The 18,783-nt window shown below is 36.5% G+C and overlaps 1 pseudogene; it reads left to right on the top strand.

The window, feature by feature from the left end:
* Nucleotides 1–3,431: 3,431 nt before the first annotated feature.
* The window catches only part of LOC127671090 (vomeronasal type-2 receptor 116-like), a 33,986-nt pseudogene continuing 18,634 nt past the window's right edge, over nucleotides 3,432–18,783 (top strand).

Here is an 18,783-nt window from a genome sequence, read left to right as displayed (position 1 = left end):
AGACAGCAATGAGAGGAGAGGCCATTGGCCCTGTGAAGGATTTATGCCCCAGTGTAGGAGAATGCCAGGTCATGAAAGTGTGGGGTTGGTAAGCATGTAGAAGGGTGATGGAATAGGGTGTTTTCAGATGGGTATGAGGAAAGGGGCTAACATTAGAAATGTAAATAAACCAATCGAATAAAAAATTCCAACCTTAAAAAATAAAACATTTTAGAAGGGCAAAACAAATTTTCAATAAATAGATGTTTTAATAACAATGTATTGTTATCCATATTAACCATCCTCACACTGCATCTGCAGCAGGTCATTCAATGTCTCAGCCACGTTTTGGATTACTATATGTATTATAGAGTTCTATTAACATTTTTCAGCCAAAATGACATTATCATAGCTTGATTACATCAACAACAAAAGATTTCCAGAAAAAAATACCAGATATTAGTGCCTAAAGAATTCATAAACAATTTAGAAGATGTGCTTCTTTAATTTTGCCCAATGAAGTTCTGTGTACCAGTTCATAAATTTACTGGTATGTATCTGTTTTTTCCTGACCTCTATGGGTTAAATAATAAATACGGCTTCATCTCCATAAATTGTGATTTGCTTTCTTTACATAAGTTCTTGCATATCTGTATCATTCACCTACACATGGGGATTTAGCCATTATACATTGTTTTTATTGTTAAGGAATTATTTAATATATTTACATTCCAAATTTTGACCCTATCCCAAGTTCCTCCTCCCAGAGTCTTCAAGCCACATCCCCTCCAGTTTTATTCTAAGAGCCTATTCCCCACACACCCTACCCACCACCACCACATCACCCTGGTCATCACCCTTCTTTGGGGTCAAGTCACTTCAGACCTTGGCACATCACTCCTACTGACCCCAGACAAGGCAGTCCTCTGACATTTAAGCACTAAGGGAGATGGACCAGTTGATGTTCTCCTTGCTTGGTGGCTTAGTCACTGGAAGCTTTTAATAACAATGTATTGTTATCCATATTAGCCATCCTCACACTGCAGGGATTTTTGACACTGTTGGCCTTCATATTGGGATGCAATCAATCCCCTGCAGCTTCTTCAATCCTTCCCCTAACTCTTCCATAGGAGGCCCTGATCTCAGTTCATTGGTAGTCTCTAAGTATCTGCATCTGCCTCAGTCAGCTGCTGGTAGAGTCTCTCAGAGGACAGCCATGCTAGGTTTCAATCTGCAAGTACAACATAGAATCAGTAATAGTGTCAGGGTTGGATACATGCGCATTGGTCTGATCCCAGATTCAGCTGGTTCCTGAATGGCCTTTCCTTCAGTCTTTGCTCCAGGTTTGTCCCTGCATTTCATTAAGACAGGAACAAAACTGGGTCAATTTTTTGAATGCTGATTGGTGACACATTTCCTCCTCTGAAGGCCCTGTCTAACTACAGGAAGTGGTCTCCTCAGGTTTGATTGCCCCACTGTTGGTCCTTGTTATCTAACATCACCCATATTGACACCTATGACCCTTTCACCTCCCAGGTCTATAGGATTTTCTAGAGAAACACCTTGATCTCTGCAACCCCCAGCAACTGCACATCTCTATTCCTTCTTCTGACCCTCTGAGCTTCTCTCTAGTCTCTCCCTATACCTGATCCTGCCTCATTTTCTACTCCCCCTCTCCTATTAAACAAATAAAAATAAAACCTTGGGTCTAGCACTGGGGTTATTTGAGCATTTAAATGTTCATGCTGCTGTTGCAGAGAACCTGATGAAAAGCCTCTAGAATATACTTAAGTAAACTCAAAGACATCTTAAACGATAGATCAGAGGAACATTATCCTCTGTCCATAAGACATTCCTGAAGTTATGCATGCATGAGCACACATGCACACACACATACTTACAAATAAAGTATTATGTACAATTAGCCATAGATTCTTATCATGGAACAAATAAAAATGTATGATTTAAGTGGTAACCATGTGTATTCCTGGAAAATGAGACAAATAACTAATAGTTTCTGCTTAGCACATTGCCTCTTTAGAACAGATACATTGTAACTATGCACTACACATATGGTATTGGTGCACTCATGATGACAATGGAGTTGACTCTAAAATTCATCAGGTATGTTCTTATGTCACAGTCAGAATTAAAGAAAATGTGAAGAGAAAACACAGTAATATGCTCATATTAACAAACCTTCCATTACTATATTACCTGTGTTCCTTTCTTGTATTACAGGTGCAGGAGACAACATAATGTATCAAAATTCATTGAAGAAAGTCATTGCCTATACATTATTTTAGTTATTATGTTGTACAACCTTCATGGCAATCAAACTAACAGGAAAATACAAGCATGTCTGCACTATGGAACAATGTATTTATTCTGCCTTAAAATTGTTTTATTGATTGAAAATAGTCCCTGCTTATGATACATTTGTTGAGTAACTCCATGAAAGAAACATAGAGACCCCCTCAGCATATGATATGTTCTTTGGAGAAATGGGGGGAATTTCTCTAATACCCTCATGTCAAAAAAAAAAAAGGTAATGAGTGGTTAAGAGGGCCATGAATTATATATATATATATATATATATATATATATATATATATATATATATATATATATACATATATATACATGAATATATATATATACATATATTCAGTGTTCCAGAATGGATTAAGATCAAATTATTAACCTGATTTCTACCTTGAAATTAAGTTATGCATCTGAAGTAATAACTTCACCTTGGTAGTAGGTTACACAACAATGTGACACAAATGTGACACAAAGGGTATGCAGGAGTAAACTGGCCAAGTATTGGTATGTAGACATGCATGTATGAAAGATAGAATTGTCTCAGAACCCTAAGAACCATAGGAGAGTAAAAAGTGAACTTAAGACCAATACTATTAAGTTTTGTGGAGCATGGTGCACCTTTAATTAAGTTCATCAGTCCTTAGTATGGGTTTTAATGAGTATTTATATTTTTCCAACAGTGATTTCCTTTGATGTGATTTGTGGGCATTATCTTGAATGGCTCTCCAATAAATTCTTTCTTGGTAAACGTTTTAGGCCATAAACACAGAGGCAGAAAGCAACACTGGGGTGTTTCAGTCTTGGAGTAATTATTGTGATTCCTAGTGGAAATGAAAGTATGTCCTTTGATGCTGTAACCTGTTTGTCACTGAGTGAGGTGACTCATATGAATAGCCTGAAGGATAAAGTGCCATAGAACTCTCACAGGGTAAATGGAAGAATCCTAGCACATACCTCTGGCTGATTAGAGTGAAATATTCTGTCATCATGTCAACAACAACAGTGCAAACACACTCACACACACAGTCACGCACATGTAAACAAATATGAACACTGAATATATATATGTCACACACCATAGGTTGTACCATCCCACGACTTAGATCTTGGCAGAAACATCTCTTAATATGCTCTTCTCTTGGCTTTTTATCTTCTGGTTTTTACAGATGCGAACACCCATCTGGATCATTGCAGCCCCTTTCGGCCTAACAAACTCAGAACATGTACTGCACTATGATGGGTCTGTGGTCCTTGGTGCATTTTTTCCTCTCTTAACCGACTCTACTATAACTTTAATAGATTGGAAAACATTACCCTTGGACACATCTAATGATTTACGGTAAGTGATTTGTATCAACTCATTTTTAAATATTCACTTGTCCTACATTAAGTGTGGATTTGAACACTATTCCAAGAATTTCTCCTCATGAGGTTTCCTTCATATACTCCATTTCAAGATCCTCTGTTTAATTTTCTTTTATTGGTGACTCCTTATGTCCTCTCAAGTGAGAAGAGAAATATCTCATTACAGAGTTTTGTGTTTCACACTTGGTCATTGCAGTTTGATCACCTTTCACCATGCTGTCTGAAATTCCTCAGACTGTGAGTACATATCATGCCAGACCTGTACTACAAGGGATGTTGGCAGTACCTGACACAACACTTCAGAGAATCGGGGAGTTTCATTTGTGATTGTATTAGAGCAGGTAATACCTTTGAAATCTGTGACATTGTAATACCTCCTCAGGTTCTAGAGTGATCAGTGTTGCTTGTGTCAGCTGACACAGATCTGAATGCAATGATGGCAGAATTAGAAATTTATCTCTCTTCACTTTTATTTTCTATCCTTAACATTTTGCAGAGTATTGAAAGCTAATATTTTTTAATTCATATGATTTCAGATTTTTATCCATTACAACCTATTTAATTTATAAATTTCCACTATGCAATACTTGATTTCATGAATTTATTCATACAGTAATATTCTGAGATTATGTCACTGAAGGCCCTTTCCTAGACAGTCTAAAATCTGCAGGAACAACAGATCTAGACAAAGTTTGCTTCAACTTCCTTGGTAATCTCAGACATAAATAGCAATGTACAATACATTTTCAAGGAAATAAAGTGTATATTGTAGCATGCTGAAATTTCTATCAGGGTATATATAAACTAAAGAACTGAAATAGAGAAACAAAGTACACACTCAACTCTGAATTCAACCTGGGGAAGGAAAACTGTGCAATGAATGTCCTGCTCCTGGTTAGTTGCTGGAAAATTGCTGAATGCTTAAGTGAATTTAGTCTAAGTAGAAACATTGCTAACACTTTGCTTGCAAATTGGTATGGTGGTAAATTGTTAGGTCAAGACAGTGTAGAAGGGAAATGATTCAGAAATAAAACATCATTAGGTGAAGAAGACATCTTTTCATATTTTGAAATAAATTTTAATATTAAAGATGATCAAAGTAATCCAAAAGTTCACCAATAGCTGAAATATTTCATGTGGCTCTCTAAATGCCCCAGGTATATATCTTTTTTAACTTTGCAAGAGCCATGGATGCACTTACACTGTTGTGCAGTTGCACCACGTCAGGAACCACTTTGCACTATGCCCCATGTCTGTCCAGACAGTGTAGTGGGAGCAATCTCACTGCAAAAGCACATTTGAAGTAGAACAGCTCATCAAATACTAACAAGTGCAAAATGACTTGTCAGATGATTTAACAGGATATGAGATAAGACAAAAGAATTTGGGAAGTGATTTCTTTTTTCATGTACGATAAATATATTTATATATTAAAGTATAAATATATTAAATATATTTATATTCGCCTTTTTTAATGTAATTTAAAAATATCTAGTTTTCTAAAAGAAAGGGTATCTGAATATAAAGTATTCATATAAAGTAAATATAGAGTAAGATCTATTAAATTTCATTCATGCTTCTGATTAAATCTTTTATAATAGAGTGATGCGGTGCACAGTTATTTTGAAAAAGGATCTTTCTGGTATTCTTCCTTTTCCGTTTCTATGTGCACAAGTGCAAGCATCAGGATCACAATGAACACAATGATCATGTGCTTTAGAGTGACTAGAATTATGAACCTTAACACTGAAGTTTCAATTTACATGTGTGTAATTGAACTCATTTTCTGATTTTTTATTATTAATCCATTTTGCAATAGTTTAGTGGAAGGTATTTTGTTAATCAAAAAAAAATTTGGAGTCATAAACAGCAGGCAAGCATGAAAACCCCAAGCTGAAATGTTTCCCAATAAAATGAAGTCTTCATGTTTGATCCATTTTACATACTGGTGTTTATAAGAGTATAAGTTTTTTCAGCAAAATTATTGTTCAGTTACAAGGATATTTGGTGGATATCAAACCACCCAAAACATCCTAATCATTAAACCGTAGTATTTTTGGTGTAAGGTGATTTAAATTAACAAAATAACATGACAATAGACAATAGTACTGTGGAAGTGAAAGTACATGGTAATAAACAAAAGAACAAGTTCTTTTTTTTTTTTTTTGATTTTTTGGAGACAGGGCTTCTCTGTATAGCTCTGGCTGTCCTGGAATCGAACTCAGAAATCTACCTGCGTCTGCCTCCCAGAGTGCAGGGATTACATGTGTGTGCAACCACCGCCTGCAAAGAACAAGTTCTTTATACACACACGACACTATTATTTGTTACATTGTGAATATTCTTGCATTGTCCCTTAAGGCCTATTTCTTACTCACTGTCTCAAAATCTGTACCTCAGAGCTAATCCACTTGTCAGTGAGAACATGCCATGTTCATCTTCTTGGGTCTGGGTAAGTTTGCTCTGGATAAATTTTTCTAGTTCCAAATTCCATGATGCCCTATTAAAGAGTTGTGTACTATGGCAGTATGTAAACTTAACACATTTTTGTCTATTCTTTGGCTGAGGGATATCTAGATTGCTTCTGGTTTCTGGCTGTTATGCAGTAAGTTGCAAGGATCATGGTTGAACAAATGTCCCTGTGGTATAATGTAGAATATTTTGATGTAAGCTCAGCAGGGGTATGGCTGGCTATTGAGTTGTTGATGAACAAGATCTCTGCAAAAGTTTGCTATGAATGGAGGAGCAAGCACACCCTTTCCTTGAGATCCTCACCAGCCTCAACTGTCACTTTTGTTTCTGATCTTAGCCAAGCAGACATGAGTAAGATGAAATCACAGAGTCATTTTGATTTACATTTTTCTGTTGAATTTTGAACATTTATTTAAATGTTTCCCAGACACTTAAGAATTTTCTGTTGAAAATTCTGTTTAGGTCTGTACTGCATTTTAATTGAAATATTTGATTTGTCGTTTTCTAGTCTCTTGAGTACTCTACATATTTTGGATAATAGCTATCTGCAAGAAGTGCAATTTGTGAAAATCTTTCTGCATTCTGAAGACTACTGTTTTGAACAACTGGTCTTTCCTTGGCCTTACCAAACATTTTTTATTATCATTTTATTAGCTGTGATAATGTACAGTAACTGCATGATTGGTGTTCTGTTCAGAAATTCTTTCCTCTTCAATCCATGCAATGGTTTGCCCTAATTTCTCTAGGATTAGATTCAGTATTTCTGGTCTAATGTTAATATCTTTGATCTATTTGGAATTTAGGTTTGTGCAAAAAGCTAGATGTGCATCTATTTGCATTCTATAATCATTGGCATCTAGTGAGACCACAACAATTTATGGAAAATACTTTCTTATTTACAATTGTATACTTTTTGGATTTTTATCTGAGATCAAGTGTCCATAGGTGTATGGATTCCAATAAGGGTTTTTCGTTTAATTCTATTAATAGACCTGTTTGTTTTAAGCTAAAACAATGATGGTTTTATTACTATTGCTCTGTAGCACAGTTTGAAATCAGGGAAAGTAATACCTTGGGATTTTCTTTATTGTACATAATTGTTTTATCTACAGTGGGATTTTATTTCTACGTATGAAGTTACATATTCTTTTAAGTTTTGAAAAGTATTCTGTTGTAATTTTGATAATGATTAAGTTGAAATAGGAGATTTCTTTTGATTAGAAGGCCATTTTCATTACGTTGATCCTACTATTACATCAGCTCTTGAGATCTTTCTGTCTTCTGACATCTTCAATTTATTTTCAATGACTGAACATTTTTATTATACATGTTTTTAACTTGCTTGGTGTTTGTTACCACAAGATTTTTATATAATTTGTGGCTGTTGTAAAGGGTGGTTCACTAGCAATTTCTTCCTTGGTCTTTTTATTGATTCCTTATTGGATGGTTATTGATAATTTTTAGTTAGTTTAGTATATGCGACTTTGGATTCACTTATTTATATTATCATATCATCTGTGAATAGTAATATTTTGATAGCTTCCTTTTCAATTTGAATTCCCATAAACTCCTTTTCTGTTTTATTGTTCAATATACAACTTCAAGTACTATATTAAATAGTTCTGGAGATAGTGGACAGCTTTGAATTTTCCTGATGTTTGAAGAATTGCTTTCTTGGATTTAGGCTTGGTGTAAACTGGCTTTCTTAAATGTATGTCCCTTATACCACAGATCAGTAGAAAACTATTTATCTTTAAAGGTTTCTCCATATTTTCAAATGATGTTTCAGCATTTAATGACATGATCATGCACTTTTTTCAGGTTTTTCATACTGTGGATTACATTGAAAGATTTTTTATATATTTAACCATTGCTTCATCTCAGAGATAAAACCCAGTTGATCATAGTATATGATGTTGCAATATCCTTTCAGTTCCTTTGCAAGTTCTTTATTTAGTAGTTTCACCTACTTTCAGTAGAAATTTTTCTACAACAGGCTTTCTTATACTCTGTGGTGTCATTAGAGTGTCAGTGGCATCATAAAATGAATCGGGCAATGTTCCTTTTGAATATATTTCTAGGAAGATTAGCATTAGTCTTTCTTTGAGAGTCTTGTTGAATTCTCCTCTAAAACCAACTGACCTTCAGTTTTTGTTTTTGTTTTTGTTGTTGCTTTGCTTTAATTGAATGATTTTAATGACTTCTTCTATTTCCTTTGAGGCTACAGGTCAATTTGCACTGCTTATCTGATTTTCATTTAACTGTGGTAAGTAGTATTTATGAAGAAAACTGTCCCTTTCTTTTACCAATTGTGTGGAAGATGGATCTTTAAAGGAGGAACTAATGATTATTTGAATTTCTTTGTTATCATTGTTTGATTGCCTCTTTTTCTTTCTGAATTTGTTAATTTGGGTACAGCTTTCATGTCTTTTAGGCAGTTTGGATAAACATCTTTTCATCTTGTTTTGTTTTAGGGAATCAACTCTTGTTTAACTGATTGTTTTGTTCTTTCTGTTTCAGTTATAATAATTTCAGCCATGTGTTTGACTATTTCCTACCATGCACTTATCTTGCATGTGTTTGCTTCTTTTTGTTGTAGAATATTCGGGTGTGCTGTTAAGTTTAATGTAGAAGATCTCTCCAATTTCTTTATGAAAGTACATACTGCTTTAACATTTCCTCTTAGCGTAACTTCATTGAGTCCCTCAACTTTGAATATGATCTCTATTCATTTTCATTGAATGGCAACGAAGATTTGAATTTCTTCCTTTATTTATACCTTGATCCAGTAGTCATTCTGAAGAGATATCTTCAGTTTCCATGAGTTACTGTGCTATTTGTTGTTCTGTCATTCATGATAGCTTACAAATGATGTCATTGTTGATAGCCTGTTAATTAGTACTTGCCTGATCAAATATAAAGGTTTATTTCAATGTTTTTATGAGTTTAAACATACTTTGTGAATAAATATGTGGTCATTTTCTAAGAGTGTTAGAGGAGGTGCTCAGAAGAAAGTATTTTCTTTTGTGTTTGGGTGAAATACTTTTTATTTATCTGCTATGTCCATGTGGTTCATCTTGTCTATTACATCTACAATTTCTATGTTTAGTTTTTGTCTGGTATGTCCAGACTATTGGTGAGAGTGGAATATTGAAATCTTGCACTACAAGGGTGTGAAGGATGATGGGATTTGAGCTTTAGTAATGTTTCTTTTCAAACATTGGTGCCCTTGAATTTGAGGCATAGTTGTTGAGAATTGAAGTATAATATTGGTAGATGTTTCCTTGGTAAGTGTGAAGTCTACTTCCCCATCTCCTTTTGGCAATTTTAGCTGGAAGTCTATCTTGTTAGATGTTACCTTACTGATCTTCGTGGATATTGGTTGGGAAACTCCTTCCAGGCCTTTATTCTGAGGTAATTTTTTTATCTTTGATGTTGAGGAGTGTTTGTATTATAAAAATAACATAGTAACATATTGATTTTGTAGTCATTTTATTTGGTTGTGTTGTTTTTCAGGGAATTATGTCCATTGGTAATGAGAGACAATGATTAATGATTATTAACCCTTGTTAGTTTATTTTAGGTATTGATATTTGTGGTAGTGGTGGAGTGTATGTTTGCTTTGCTTCTTTTGTTATGCTGGTATGAGATTATTTATTGCCTGAATTTTCAGGGCGACATTTTACCTCCTTTAGTTTGAATTTTTCTACAAGTACATTCTGTACTTTGTCTTTCTCATGGACTATCTCGTTTTCTTCATCTATTGTTAGTGAAGGTTTCACTGGGTAAAATACTATCCATGGATATCTGTGGTCTCTTGGAGTCTATATGAAATCTGCCTGGGCCCACATGGCTTTTAGAGTGTCTCTTAAGAATTCTGATTTAATTCTATTTAGTATGCCTTTATATATTACTTTCCATTTTCTCTTTTAGTTTTAATCTTTTTTTTTGTATTTCTTCTTTTCTTTTGTGTACTTAGTGTTTTGATTATTATGTAGCAGGAATGTTTACTTAGCTTGACTTTTTGGTATTTTGTAAGCTTCTTGCAAATTATAGGCAACTCTTTCTATAGGATATGACATATTTATTCTAAGGCTTTGTTAAAATATCCTGGATTTCTGACATTGGGATTTTCTACTTCTCCTATTTTTATGTGTTTAAACTTTGTTTTTTATATTGTCCAAGATTTTTCTGGATGTTTTGGGTCTGGAATTTTTTTCTAAATTTAACATTTTATTTGAAAGATGTATCTATTTTATCTATGCTGTCTTCTGTTTTCTTATACAAATACATTATTTATCATTTTTGTTTATATTTAAAATGAGAATTCCCTTCCCAGTTACACTTCCACAAAGCCCCCCATCACATTGCCCCTCACGCCCCTACTCTTTACCTCTATGAGGGTGCTCCTCCACCCACTCACTCCCTCGTGCCTCACCAGTCTAGCATCCCTTTACACAGAGAATCATGCCTCCTTCCCCTCCCTTGATGTCAGAGAAGGCCATCCTCTTCTCCATATGTATCTGGAATCAGGTCTTTTTTTTTTATTCGATATAATTTTTTATTTACATTTCAAATGCTTTCCCCTTTTCTAGCCCCCCCACTCCCCGAAAGTCCCATAAGCCCCTTTCTCTTCCCCTGTCCTCCCACCCACCCCTTCCCATTTCCCCATTCTGGTTTTACCGAATACTGCTTAACTGAGTCTTTCCAGAACAAGGGGTCACTCCTCCTTTCTTCTTGTACCTCATTTGATGTGTGGGTTATGTTTTGGGTATTCCAGTTGTCTCGGTTAATATCCACTTATTAGTGAGTGCATACCATGATTCACCTTTTGGGTCTGGGTTACCACACTTAGTATGATGTTTTCTAGCTCCATCCATTTGCCTAAGAATTTCATGAATTCATTTTTTCTAATGACTGAATAGTACTCCATTGTGTAGATATATCACATTTTTTGGATCCACTCTTCTGTTGAGGGATACCTGGGTTCTTTCCAGCATCTGGCAATTATAAATTGGGCTGCTATGAACATAGTAGAGCATGTATCCTTATTACATGGTGGGGAATCCTCTGGGTATATGCCCAGGAGTGCCCGGGAATGCAGGGTTGGTTCAATATACGGAAATCCATCAATGCAATCCACTACATAAACAAACTCAAAGAAAAAAAGCACATGGTCATTTCATTGGAATCATGTCTTGTTTCATGTACAATCTTTGGTTGCTTGTTTAGTCCCTGGGAGGCCTGGATGGTCCAGTTACTTGATGTTGCTCTTCATATGGGGTTGCAATCCCCTTCAGCTCCTACAGTTCTTCCCCTTCTCTTCTATTGGGGTTTCTGTGTTCAGTCCATTAGTTGCCTGTTAGTTTCTCCATTAGTATTGATCAGTTGCTGGCATAACCTCTCAGAGAACAGTCATACCAGGCTCCTTCCAGCAAGCCCTTGACATCAACGATATTGTGGGGGTTTGGTTCTACAGGTAGGATGAATTCCTAGTTGGGGTGGCCTCAAGATGGCTTTTCTTTCAGTCTCTCTTCCATTTTTGTCTCTCTCTTTCCTTTGGACAGGAATATTTCTGGGTTTAAAGTTTTGAATTACATGGGTGGCATCATGATTCAACTGGGGGTCATGACGATCTACTGGAGCTTGTCTGTACAGGTTTTGTATCTCTTTCTTGGATATTACTACTAAAGCTATCCCCATTGCATCCTGGGAGCCTCTCACTTTCTTGGAGTCTGGGACTGTCTTCTGGCTATCCCCATTTCCCCATCTCCACTGGTACTTGTTTCTGTTTTATTTTCTGCCTTCTCCCCTGTCTCTTCCATTACCTGCTCATGCCCCTCCTTTTTGCCCTCCTGCTCCTCTATCCCTCTCCGGTTGCTCCTGTTCTCTAACTCTGTTGGTGTGCTTTACAGTTCTTTAATTATGTTTAGGTATGGAATTGAATTCCGGATCTCTCCTATACTTTTAGCATGAGGGGGTGTTTTATTTTGTCAAAAGTTTTTCAGAATCCAATGAGAAGATCATGTGGGTTTTTGTTTGTTTGACATTGTTTATATAATGGATTAAGTTGATGGATTTCCATGTATTGAACCATCTCTGCAACCCTGAAATGAAGCACAATTGATCATGGTGAATAATCATTTTGATGTGTTCTTGGATTCATTTTGCTAGAATTCTATTGAATATTTTTTCAGCAATATTCATTATGGAAATTGTCAACTGTTCTGAAGTTCTCTTTCTTTGTTGGGTCTTTGTGTGGTTTAGCATAAATGAGGCTTTACAAAGCTTAAATGAGGCTTTGTAAAATGTATTGGGTAGTGTTCCTTCTGTTTTTATTTTGTAAAAGAGCTTGAGATTATTGGTATTAGGACGTCTTTAATTCTGATAGAAATCTACCCTCAAATCTTCTGGCCCTGTGCTTTTTATTTATTTATTTTATTTTTTTGGTTGGCAAAGTTTTAATGACTGCATCTCTTTCTTTCTTCCTTTTTTTAATTGAGTATCTTCTTCATTTACATTGCCAATGGTAAAACCTTTCCCAATTTACCCCCTTCCAAAACATCCCCTCTCCAAAGACTCCCTACCCCTCCTCCCACCCTCTGCCTCCATGTATATGGCCCTCTACACGATACACTCCCACTTTCCCCCGCACATTCCCCTTGTTCGTTTCCCTTTGTTGGGGCCTCTATTGAGCCTTTATATGACCAAAGACCACTCCTCTCACTGATGCCTAACAAGGCCTTCCTCTGACACATTTTTGGCTGGAACCATGTGTACCCCTTTGTTGATAGTTCAGTCCTTGGTAGTCTTGGGGTGTCTGGGTGTCCGAAGTCATTGTTCTTCCCATGGGGCTATATACCCCTTCAGTCCTCCGGACCACCGTCCATATCCTCCGTTGGGGACCCCAAGCCCAGTCCAATAGTTGGTTGCTCACTTCTGCCTCTGTATTTGTAAGGCTCTGGCAGGGCCCCTCTGGAGACAGCCATGGCACGCTCCTTTTGGTACATGCTTCTTGTCATAGTATCAGGGTTTGGTGACTGTTTATAGGATGAATCGCCATGTAGGGCAGTCACTGTGTGGCCTTTACTTCAGACTCTGCTCCACACTTTGCCTCCCTTATTGCTCCTGTGAGTGTTATGGATACAGAAACTGTGGTATATATACACAATGGAATACTATTCAACTATTAAAAACAATGAATTCATGAAATTCTTAGGCAAATGGATGGAACTGGAAAGTGTCATCCTGAGTGAGGTAATCTAGTCACAAATGAATGCACATGGTATGCACTCATTAATAAGTGGATGCTAGTCCAAAAGCTCAAAATAAACAATTTACAATTGACCCAGAACAGGAAGCTCAAGAAGAAGGAGGACTTAAGTGAGGCTGCTATGGTTCCTCTGAGAAAGGGACTTCCAGTTTTGTTGAGTATAGCCTACGGTATTAGGACCTGATAATTTCTTTAAATTTCCTCCATCTCTGTTGCTATGTCTCCCTTTTCATTTATGGTATTGTTAATTTGGATACTGTCTCTGTGTTGTCTAGTTAGTTTGGCTAAGGATTTCCACTATCTTGTTGATAAAGACACAGCAACTGCTTTTGCTGATTCTTTATATAGTTCTTTTTGTTTTTACTTGGTTGATTTCTTCCTCGAGTTTGATTATTTCCAGCTGTCTACTCCTCTTTGGTGTATTTGCTTTTTTTCTGTAAGAGAGCTTTCAGGTGTGCTGTTAAACTGCTAGTGTATGGTCTCTTCAGTTACTTTTTGGAGGCACTCAGAGCTATGAGATTTCCTCTTAGCACTGCTTTCACTGTGCCCCATAAGTTTGGGTATGTTGTGTCTTTCATTTTCATTGAATTCTAAGAGTCTTTCATTTCCTTCTTTATTTCTTCCCTGACCAAGTTACCATTGAGGAGATAGATGTTCAACTTCCATGTGTACATGGTCTTCCTGTTTTTGTAGTTATTGAAGATCAGCCTCATTCTGTGGTGGTCTGGTAGAATACGTGGGATTAACTCAAAATTCTTGGATCTGTTGATGTTTATTTTGTGTCCAAATTATATGGTAGATTTTTGAGAAGGTACCATGGTGAGAAGAAGGTTTATTATTTTGCTTTAGAGTTAAATCATCTGTAGTTATCAGTTAAATCCATTTGTTTCATAACTTCTGTTAGTTTCACTGTGCCTCTCTCTTTATTTTCTGTATCCATGATCTGACTATTGATTAGATTGAAGTATTAAAGTGCCCCACTATTATTGTGAGGTACACTGTGTGCTTTGAGCTTTAATAAAATTTCTATTATGAATGTGGGTGCCCTAGCATTTGTAGCACAGATGTTCAGAATTGAGAGCTTTCCTTGGCAGATTTTTCATCTGATGAGTATGAAGTGTCCTTCCTTATCCTTTTTTTTAAACTTTTGGTTGTAAGTAGATTTTATTCAATATTGGAATTGCTACTCCAACTTCTTTCCTGAGACCATTTGCTTTGAAAATTGTTTTCCAGACCTTTACCCTGAGGTAGTTTCTGTTTTTGTCTGTGAGGTACGCTTCCTGTATGCAGCAAAATGCTGTATCCTGTTCACATATCCAGTCTGTTAGTCTATATCTTTTTATTGGGGAATTGAGTCTATTGATATTAAGAGATGTTAGGAAATAGTGATTGTTGTTTCCTGTTATTTTTGTTGTTAGAGATGAAATTATGTTCTTTTCTTTTGGGTATCTTCTTTGGGGTTCCTTGAAAGAAGATTACTTTCTTCTGTTTCTAGGGTGTAGTTTCCCTCCTCCTGTCGGAATTTTCCATCTGTTACCCTTTTTAGGGCTGAATTTGTAGAAAGATAGTAGCCTGGGCTGGCATTTGTCTCCTCTTAGGGTTTGTATGATATCTACTGAGTGTCCTGCTAACAAGACTCCCTCCTTTGATTTCTACTGTAAAGTATCCCTATATCTCCTGGAAGTTTTGCTATTCACTTTCTTCCCAGCTATTGGTAGTCAGATATATCTTACATCCAAAAGGCAAGTAAGGAAGGTTGAATGTTCACAAAATATCAGGCCAGAGATGGTCTGTAGAAATAGCAATACCAAGAACTGACAACTAAGCTAGCGCTTTACTCCCTGAACGATTAGAATTCAGCAATCCAATAATAGTGACAAAACATCACACAATGTGCCCCAACATAGAAACTTGCCACCAGTCTTGATCCTCTTCCTAGTTTTCTTTCTTTCTTTCTTTCTTTTTTTTTCTTTTTGTTTTTTGGATTTGGTTTTTTTTGAGACAGGGTTTCTCTGTTTTGTGAGACAGAGTTCCCTGGCTCTCCTGGAATTCATCCTGTAGACCAGGCTGGCCTCGAACTCAGAAATCTGCCTGCGTCTGCCTCCCAGAGTGCTGGGATTACAGGCGTGTGCCACCACCACCCAGCTCCTAGTTTTCTTAAGGAGATGAGTCTGGGATAGTAGACAAAGACAGAAACCTAGTAAGCTTGAGTATGTCTGAGACCCTGGCACCCTGGTCTCCAGGCACCCACCAGAGATTGTAGGCATCTCCTAACTCCCTACTACATTCCTGAATTGGATATTTGCCATATTTTCCACATAAGGACATAAGACATGTGATCACATACCACAAAACATAGTTTTCCTTGCAAATGAGGTACCTAGTGGCTCTGAGAGTTTACACAATATGATTCCCTTTCTAGCCATTCCATCTTGCAAAAGGTATTTAATCTCTGGCCCACACAGAGAACGTTGCATCCATGTATTTTCCAGGGTAAACCAAAAATGAACAGTGTGTTCAAAAGCCAAATCTTGCCACAGATAGAGTGAATTCACAAAGTGAGCTCTTTCATAATAGTATATCACATGAATCTGGTGATTTCACGAAAAATAAACTATTTTACATAGTTTGGCATACTGGAAGATAAGAAGAGTGGATAATTTGTGAAGAAATATATTTTATTCTACGATGAAATTATGTTATATTTCCACATCTGGAAGTCAGAGAAAGCAAACTCTCTTGGATATATAATTAACAAGTTTTGCTCTTCAGTATATCATTTGAAATGAAGAATTTGTTGAAGGACTGTGTGTTCTAAGCAAACACAAGCTTTCAGAATATAAAAGCTATTGCTCTAAAGTTATAGGTATAATAGTTATGAGTTCCCAATATGAATGCTGTGATACTTCTATGCAGGGTGGATATACGAAACTACCAACTTGTTTTGGCAATGTTATTTGCCATCAATGAAATCAACTTGAACCCTCATGTTTTACCAAACACGTCTCTGGGACTTGAGATATATAATCTCGCAGATGCTGAAAAGAACAATCTGAAGAGTGTATTCTATTGGCTCACAGGTTTGAGCATATTTATCCCTAATTACAATTGTAGAAAAAAGTGGAAATCGGCTGCTACACTTACTGGAATATCATGGAAATCATCTGAAATCATTGGGACATTGTTGGGTCTTTACAAATTTCCTCAGGTGAGTGCACATGATGTGAGTGGTGGGAAGCCAGTTTTCTTTTCTCAGAATTAGCTGTTTGCAAAATGAAAAGGAGAGATTTTGATTAATTGGAATTAAAGAGCAAATACAAAGACAAATATGGACACAGTCTGTTATTTTTTACTTTGATGTAGAGTAAGGAGGGTGAACAGTACACAAGGCAATTTAAAACTTTAATACTTTTCAATAATTGTTCTGGAAACACTCAGGAGATGAGATGCGACATTAAGAACTATTGAGCAGAGTATCAACTTTATAACTTAAATCGGGTTTTTAAGACTAAGACTATTTAAATGGCATTTATTGTTCTCCTTTTTAAAATACTGATTTCCTTTCAGCTTACTGTTGGGCCTTTTGATCTTGCAAAGATTGACACAAATCAGTTTACATCTCTGTACCAGGTAGCCCCCAAAGACACAGCTCTGTTCTGTGGTATTGCCTCTTTGATGCTTCATTTCAGCTGGACCTGGGTGGGACTGCTCATCACAGATGACCACAAAGGTTCTCAGTTTGCATCAGATTTTAGAATGGAGATGGAAAAGAACAATGCCTGCATAGCTTTTGTGGAAAAAGTATTGTTTGTGGGAGAATCAACATATTATTCGCTAACCTATTATCAGATGCGTACTCTAGAGTCATCAGCAGATGTGATTGTAATTTATGGACCCATTAATTTCCTAATAACTGTAATAGTAGATATCTATAGAAAATACACAATGAATAAAATCTGGGTTATGAATAAAAACTGGATTAGCCCAAGTATTCATCCATATACACTGTTACATTTATCCCATGGGGCTCTCACTTTTTCACCCCATCATGGGGAGATTGTTGGTTTCACAAAATTTATGCAGGAAGCCAATCCTGTTAAGTACCCAGAAGATACTTTTCTTCATATCTTGTGGATAGTTTTTTTCAATTGCTCAAAATTGCATTCTGCACGTAAAATTATCAAAAACTGTCTACCCAATGCCTCTTTGGGATTGTTGCCAGGGAGTCTTTTTGAAATGGTCATGACTGAAGAGAGTTACAATGTGTACAATGCTGTATATGCAGTGGCCCACAGTCTCCATGAGAAGAATCTCAATCAAATACAAGTTCAACCACAGGCAAATATTGATAGGACTCTGTTATCCCCCTGGCAGGTAATTTGCCTTTCTTTGTATTCTAGATTCACCAACATGACACAGATGCTTTAAAAGCTCTCAAACTAGTAATGCTATATTATTTTTCTATTCAATAACCTATAAGACATAGTGCATATTTCAGTGCTTAGATATCAATATAGTTCAATGTCTATGTATATGATAAGTGGCCTGTAGAAGATTCTGTTCAACAGACTAATTCTTCTTCTTGTAGAAATAGCAGAGATAGCTGGGCATGGTGGCACATGCCTGCAATCCCAGCACTTGGGAGGCAGAAGTAGGCAGATTTCTGAGTTCGAGGCCAGCCTGGTCTACAGCGTGAGTTCCAGGACAGCTAGGACTACACAGAGAAACCCTGTCTTGAAAAAGAACAAAAAACACCCAAGCAAACAAAAAAGGAAATAGCAGAGATATTTGTCTTGCTAATTTCTCAGTAGAAAAACCAAGATTTTCATTAATGTGCCGATCCCTGAAGAATCTTCATATCTTAGAGTTGGGAATACCCAGGGGATACTCCACCATCTCAGAGAAGTTGATGGGGGTTGGGTGGTGAGATGGATTAGTCTAAGAAGAGGAACTGCAATCAGGATGGAACTGAATAATTACATTGAAAAGCATACAAAAACTATAAAAAAGGAAATGTAGATCCAAATTCTAAAGTAGATTTAGAAGTAGAATGGGAATTGCCAAGAAAAGGTGATTAGAGGGTAAAGGCAATGAAAATGTTGTTTAGAGGATACTCCACTTTAGATAAATAAGAATAATTTGTTGTTTCACAGCATGACATACAGTTAGCTGTGATGGGTCGTCATAGTTGTCAATGTGACTGTATCTGCAATCCAAATCCAAGTGCCAAGCTGCTGGGTCTCCTGGAGTTACCCTGGTTAAGCTGTCTTGAGAGGCATGTGTCAGGTGATTTTGGGCCATTAGGTCATTGGATCTAGGGAAATTTTGTGTGACTTTTTATTCATAGGAACAATAAGCACTCTTTAAGT

This window comes from Apodemus sylvaticus, chromosome 20 (genome assembly GCF_947179515.1).
Source record: "Apodemus sylvaticus chromosome 20, mApoSyl1.1, whole genome shotgun sequence".
In the NCBI taxonomy this organism is placed as follows: domain Eukaryota; kingdom Metazoa; phylum Chordata; class Mammalia; order Rodentia; family Muridae; genus Apodemus; species Apodemus sylvaticus.
Note: the sequence above shows the minus strand (reverse complement) of the source record. Positions and strands in the feature narration are given on the sequence as shown.